General features: G+C 30.9%; 1 long non-coding RNA gene across 2 annotated transcripts; it reads right to left on the bottom strand.

Annotated features, from left to right (window-relative positions):
* Positions 1-1,623: 1,623 nt before the first annotated feature.
* Positions 1,624-6,970, bottom strand: LOC121123395 (uncharacterized). Of its 2 annotated transcripts, XR_011781477.1 has the most exons (3): positions 6,787-6,970; positions 3,723-4,447; positions 1,624-3,609 (listed from the first exon to the last, which is right to left on the bottom strand). It is a non-coding gene; the product is annotated as an uncharacterized lncRNA (long non-coding RNA). The 2 variants fall into 2 exon arrangements; XR_005865990.2 differs by lacking the exon at positions 6,787-6,970 and having other exon boundaries at positions 3,723-4,662.
* Positions 6,971-7,327: the final 357 nt, after the last annotated feature.

Below are 7,327 nucleotides of genomic sequence, written 5' to 3'. Positions count from 1 at the left end.
ACCTGTATTTAATATTATCCCATATCAAAGAAAAACAGGGATATTTCAATATGATCAAGTTTAATTTTTCTATTTTTTTCCCCAAAATATTGAAATTATTCAAATTTTTTCCCCTAAAAAGTTCCAAAAATCAAGCCCCAACCCCCCCAAAAAAAAAAAGAAGATAAAATTAAATAATATATATAATAATCTTGTGGACACCCCTGAATGCCAATCAGCTAATTCAAATTCAACCAATCAGTGTTCAGACCCTCTATTACGAGCAAAGAAGGAGAAACATTAACAGCTAGACAGCAAAATACAATCTAATTTTGCATGTTAGTGGACAACACTGTAATACGTTAAGTAACATCTGATTAAGCACGGCTTGAGCCAGGCTCTGGGAATAAGTATCGAGACATTCAAATCCAAAATACGTAGTCCCCTTTGATGCCGTTTTCTCCATTTCAAAAGGGTGTTGCTCAGTGACCTACATATTCATAATAATTAGATATGAGCAAGTCATTAATAAGCATTTTACAACTCAAATCCGTCTAATGGTTGGACTATACGTGTATATTTTTTTTGCCTTCGTTCATGAGCGCACCATTATGAGGATAATAATTGATTGTTTGTTGGGTTTTTTTTTGTAAGAACATAAACAATGGAAGAATCATTATTATCAAGGTATTCAGCACTACGAGAGAAGAGATCAAAGCTTAATGGATGTCATTATTGGAACTAGGTATCTCCAAGACATTCTTTGTTTTATTCATGGGATTAATTTACATGGGCACTTATGGTTTGTTTGATAGAAGGTGAGTAGGTGTAGGCACTGCAACCTGAGATAATATATTATTATGTTTGTTCATACATCTTGTAATATTCACAAGACAGTGGAGTCTCGAATAAAACAACCTACAAATAAGGTTCACTACATTATTATATAAATATATGAAAAACGTACATAAAAATCAGAACCGTTACTAGGGATTTTTCTTTGGAGGTAGGTCCTTTTAACCAAATAACCTTTTTTTAGAAAAGACTTTGCTACCTCCTAATTTTAAAAATAAAGCACACAAAAATTTCACAATATTATTGTGGGTTTTTTTTCTGACAAAAACATCGTTCATTCGACAAATTTGACCGTAAGATTTTTTCCAAGAAGGTGTAGCAACCCTTTAAACCCCGCATTTTATTTTCTTAAAAAAAGTACAAGTTTTTTCTTTTTTAGATATTAGCTGGTGGAGAATCGATCGGCAACAGACGCGATATCCACTTGAAACGCTATTTTCACGTCTTTTATATACTTTTTCTAACAATGACATTAGGAAATAATTATTTCTGGGATTCTCCCGGAATAGAAATATTTCTTGAAGTAACAGACCTGCATTAAATAAACAATTTATTCTATTAGTATTTTTTATCAAGTTTGTGACTACGGGGTGAGGCGGGAATGGTCGAAAAGAAAGGTTTTTTTTTGTCAATAAATGAAAGTATATTGTCAAAATTTTATTTTGATTATTTTATCACAATATATAATAATAATATATATACTTAAACATTAATGTCTATCGAAAATAAGTACCCCTCTTGCATAATTTGATAATTATCTGACCCTAAAATGTATTAAAAATATGATAGTACATCGTTTACAATCTTATTTTCATTTTGTATATACAAATTAACTATTACAGTGGAAAAAATAAGGTATTTTTCTTTAAATATCCTACTTTTCTCGTACTTAATCCATCAAAAAAAAAAGAAAAAAAAAAAGAAGCTAAATCTAAGCATTGTTAGTACATATTACTTTGATTTATTTCAAATGTCAGTGTGTATCAATGGCATCAAGTAGTATTCAATGCAGATATTAAGTCTTATTTTATTCACAAAGCCGTTAAATGGAGTTTTATCCCTAATCAATTATTAAAAAAAAGTATAAATTTAGCCATGTCAAACTGATTTTCAGTAGATATAATTCAAATATCAGTTGTTTATCATTAGAATCAAGTAGTACTTAATGCAGATGTTAAGTCCCCGAGATGGCGTCTCCTTCAATTAACATGCAATTTATGACGTCTCTATACTTAAATCCTAGTAACGGCCCTATTTTGATACAGTTCCTTCTATGTTGTAAATTAATAAAGTCAGGGGCGTCCGCAGAGGGGGGGGGACTGTAGCCCTAAACCCCAAATATCCTAATTTCAAAAAGAAATCATTCTTCAAATTTTTTAATCCAAAAAATTTAATTTTTGAAAATTTTAGGAAAAAAAAGCAATTTTGGAAATTTAATTCTTTAAATTTTTTTCTGAAAAATAAATATTTGAAATTTATTTTTTGAAATTTTTTCAAAAAAATAAATCGTTAGTAAACAGTTCTGGACTTTTGAATTTTTTTTTCCAAAAAAGTCCAAAAACCAAGCCCAATTCCCCTTATATAATCCTGAGGATAAAAAGAAAATTATTGTAATTTTTGAAAAAAAAAATTCCAAAAAATTAAATATTTGGAATTCAATTTTTGAATTTTTTCCTAAAAAGTTAAACCGCTGATGAACAGTTGTGGATTTTTTTTTTTCTCCAAAAAATTTTAAATTTTTCTAGATTTTTTTTTCAAAAATTTTCCAAAACCAAGCCCCCTTCCCCTAAATATAATCCTGAGGACGTCCCTCAGAATATACATCATTCAATGTGTTGGAAGAGAGGTTTCCCTTTAAGTCCAATTTTGCAGAAACATACATAGGTTTATTTTAATATATTAAAAATGTCTTAAAGTACTATATACGACAAATTGTATACATACATCTTTTTATGCATTTAATTCGTTATCTTTTATATTAAAAAAAAACATGTCTTACACAACCCATAAATGATGATTATATTATATGTATGAATTCCCCCTTTTAAGACAAAAAAAAACAAAAACAAAACAACTTATATGTATGTAGAGTAGGGAAGACCTGGACATTTGCTACAAGCCCTTTCCCCCCGAACGCAAAAGTATGTATGTCATTAATTGTTGTCAACTTTTCGTCGTAATATTGAATAAAAGCTAACTCTGAGGTTTTTTTTTAATATAACAGAAAATAGTTCTTAAAATAAAAATTAAAGGTTTTCATATTATTATAAACAGTGGACGATAACCTTTTTTTTCAAAGTTTTGTAAGAGATTACATTCGATTTATGAAGTGTTTTAAAAGTATTATTAGGGGTGGTGTTCGAATGCTGCATCAACAATTGGGTAGGAGGGAGATTGTTCTTTAAAATAAACAAACAATGGTGCATTTTCCAAAAAGATTGAGAATTAAAAAAATGTGGATCCTTGATGAAAAGTTTTATGATCCAACAATGATGTTATTGATGGGAATAAGAAATAGTTTGGCAAAGAATCCAATGATGATGACAATTCCAATGTCTGCTGGAATAGCAATCTTTTGGAACTCTTTACAATCCGGCCTGGTTGACCGTTTTATGAATCCGACAGAGTCTTTGTAGAATTGCTGTAGAGGTCATAATTTTTATGATGATGACTTAATTGCCAATTGATAGAGAGTCAGTTACAAATAATGTATGTAACAAATAGTTTTTTATGTAACGCGTCATCAGTATGGTTGATGTTGGATATTTTGGGAGCCTAAAAAAACAATAATAAAAATAAAAGCCCCTTTTTTTTTAATATTAAGAAAAGTAGCTGTGTTTTTGGATGTCAAAGCAGAAAGGTAATAAACAAAAGAACATAAAACTTACGTTCTATGAAAATATAGGGCTGGGATTTTAAATCCAGAATCAGTTTAGGCCTCAATATCTTGGAAACCCTCAAATATATGTTTATGAAAGTGTGCTCAGCTGATTCTGTTGACAAAATTGTATAAGAATATATACAAAATCCTGTAGATGTATTTCGAATATCAATGCGGCCATTTTTGTGTGTCTCCGCGTCAAGCACACAAATAACTCCACAGATCTTAAATGGATGTTAACAGATCTGGTGTTGTGCTAAATTTTTAAATTAGTGTAGTTTGTTCAAACGGCATAATTGGAACCGGATTTATTCCGGAAAAGCTAATATTTTTAAGACTTTTATGTTTTGGGCAAAATAAATGTGACCTTTTAGCTTAACAGATCGTAACCCCTTGGACTACTATGTGTGGAAATTCTTGGAGAGAGAGTGCATTAAACATGCACATAACACTTTTGAATCATTTAGAGCTTCTATTCTCGAGGCAATTCCCGACATAGAGAAGGAGTTCGTCATCAAAGTCATTGCCAGGTTCATGCAGGCTGTGTTTGAAGCTGGAGGTGGCTGGTTTGAGGAATTGAGCTCATTATGAATATTTAAGAATAAAATATTTATGAATTGTTAAATTAATTTTGGGAAATAAATTGTAATATATATTATCCTTCAATTTTCCGGGTTTAAAATCCTCACCCTGTATATCTCTCTAATAACTAGTTTTATTTTGTACCAGAACCTAAAATGTATTAAAAATTTGTTATTACATCATCATACAATCTTATGTCCATAGAGTAGACAATAAATTAACTATTCTAATGGAAAGAACAAGATATTTTTCTACAATTACTTTACTTTTTTCGTCCATAATCGATAATCGATCCAAAAAAAAAAAAAAAAAAAGTATATATTTAGATATTTTCAGTAGATATGACTTTGATTTAATTCAAATAGCAGTCTTTAATATTGGCATCAAGTATTATTCAATGCAGGTGTTAAGTTTTTTTTTATTCGCAAGGCCCTTTGACGGAGTTTCATCAAGATTTATTGAGAATTTGTATATTTTCTGTAGTCAAAATATCAATTTTGAGCATCCAAAATGGTGTCTTCTTCAATTATATTTATAACGTAATTTAAAATGATTTAATGATTTGCTATCAATGGATAATATTTTAACTACAATACAAACTTATCCATTGAGAAGAATTTTTAGGTATTTTAATGCTCAGTTAGTGGCACCGAAACATGTTAGTCATTGCCCTATTACTTTTCCAGAACCTTTATAGTTGTCCAATAAGAAAAAAATCTTGTATAAATGTTAAAAGTCATGATTTTGGGGGGAAAAGGTATTTTTTTCAAATTTAGTCTCTTCCAAAGAAAAAAATTATTTCCCAAATTTGGGATTTATAAAAAAACAAAAACGTTCAGTCAAATACGTCGTCAAAAAATTCAAAAGCCCAACCATGCGGGCGCTCCTGATGAAGCCACCATGACATAATTCGGTCTTCCATATGCAATTACATTCTGGTGCCGGTGCACTCAGTACTAAGGCATGGTGTTAAAAAAAATTGTATTTGGTTGTCAGCTTAGAATTTTTCTGTTTATTCCCAACTTTTTAGTGTTCTGAACGTTGATAGGTTGAATTCGAATGACTTCTTATTATACCGTGAACAATTGGAATACTTTTTATAATATTATGTTTTACATCAAGCATCTTCCCTAATCACGGTAGGGATCGAAAGAGAGTTGTGAGAGTGAATTTTTCGAATCCATAATACTGATCAGCGATCTTTTATAAATCAAATATGACCTTAATCTGCAAGATTACATTGAAAGTTAATAATTCAAAACCTTTTATTTAGTCTAAATTTCGTAATTTCTAACTCAAAGTAGATTTTTTCAATTTTTGCAAACAATCCCTGTCTACGGGGAGAGTCGTAACATTAGAAAGATTAAACTCAAATGCAATTTGTGGAAAAACTACTCTTTTGTATAATTTTTAAATATATTTATTAAAAATAGCAATAGTTTTTGTCCGAGAATCCAGAGCCGTTACTAAGATGTTTCTTGGGGGTGGGGGGCTTTTTGACCAAACGTTGACCGACTGTTTTGAAATTTGATCTAGAGGGGAGGGGGAACTGCATTTATTTACATATGTACCAAGGTTAATAGAAATACAAGGTTATACCTCAACACTTTTCCAACTAACGTTTGACTTCCACCACGCCTTTTAATAGTGACGTCAAAGAGTAAATACTGTCACTATTAATCATATACTTTTTAATATTTTATCCTGTTAATATACCGTTGTTATAAACCTTGACGTCAAAATATGTATGTCTTGCCCAGCAGTCGGTACTGTACATTAAATTGAAAATTCTGGGAAGCCCGACTACAGGACGATGTCACCTTGTATTTCTATTAAACTTGATACTTACTATATATATATTCCGAAGGGCCTGGCCACCGGCCTTTTCGCAAACTTTGCATATAGCCTACGTGGTCACAGGTCTGTCTGAGTCAAACTAATTGAGTAACAAATAAAAATAACTAGTGTTGTAACTACTCTGGTCTTCCCTACATACATGTCCAAATGTCGAATATATCTTGCATTAAATGATGATCATTTGCAATTATATATTTATGATATAAAGTAACAAAAAACGAATTGAAAACATGAATAAATTGATCCAATAATTAGGACAGCAAGATTATGTTTTTGCAAATATTTGTGGGGGGGGATTCAGAGAGTACTATTCATACCATATATTATTAAAGAATTTAATGTTTGATTCTTATTTTTCCCCCTGTAACTGTCAATCAGAGTGGAGGCACTGTTTAAACTGATTGGATACTTGCAGGAAAAGTCACACACGTCGGGACATCTGGTGTTATATGATCCTTAAACTCTGGCTAATGAAGCAAATAACATAATATTTATTCATATATTTATATCAGATCTGTCGAAATAAAGGCCCATATTAGCATAGTTGGAGGGGAAATGCTCCTTTTCCTCCTGCAGCTGTGTATATATACATAACAAACATTTCATTGTATACTTCAATATGACATCCTTACCTTTATTGTATCCACCACTTCTTTCCAAACATAAAATTAATATTTTATCATCCTTGAGAATTGTTCACAGCAACTTAACAAAAAGCTTATTCAAATTCCAACAATCAGCGTTCATAAGGCCGGTAACGTGAAAGAAGCAGAGACATTGAATGCTGACAAACAGTTATTCAGTTATTTTTTGGAGTCTCTGAGATACTGCGGTGATATGCAAGTAGAGAGAAGCGCTCTGTTGTCTATAAGCTAGAATGTTTGCATAGCGTTTTCTACAGCTATATACCAGCGTTATTTAGCCATGAATTGTCTCTTTATCTATAATATGTCAACAGAGCGTCTGCAAGGTGTGGGCTGGAAGGGCTGTATCCCTTCCGCCAAATTAAGAAAGTTTTTTCATTTTACTAGATTTTTTTTTTTCTGAGGAGGAAAAAAATTAACGAGAAAATATGGGTAACATCAAAAAGTTTGATATTTGAAATTTAATTTTATAAATTTTTTCCCTTTTTAGCACATATGTTACTCCTGTTTCATAGGTTTAGACTCTTTT

This window comes from Lepeophtheirus salmonis, chromosome 8, assembly GCF_016086655.4.
Source record: "Lepeophtheirus salmonis chromosome 8, UVic_Lsal_1.4, whole genome shotgun sequence".
In the NCBI taxonomy this organism is placed as follows: Eukaryota; Metazoa; Arthropoda; class Copepoda; order Siphonostomatoida; family Caligidae; genus Lepeophtheirus; species Lepeophtheirus salmonis.
The sequence above is the reverse complement of the archived record's forward strand: the minus strand, read 5'-3'. Positions and strand labels throughout refer to the sequence as shown.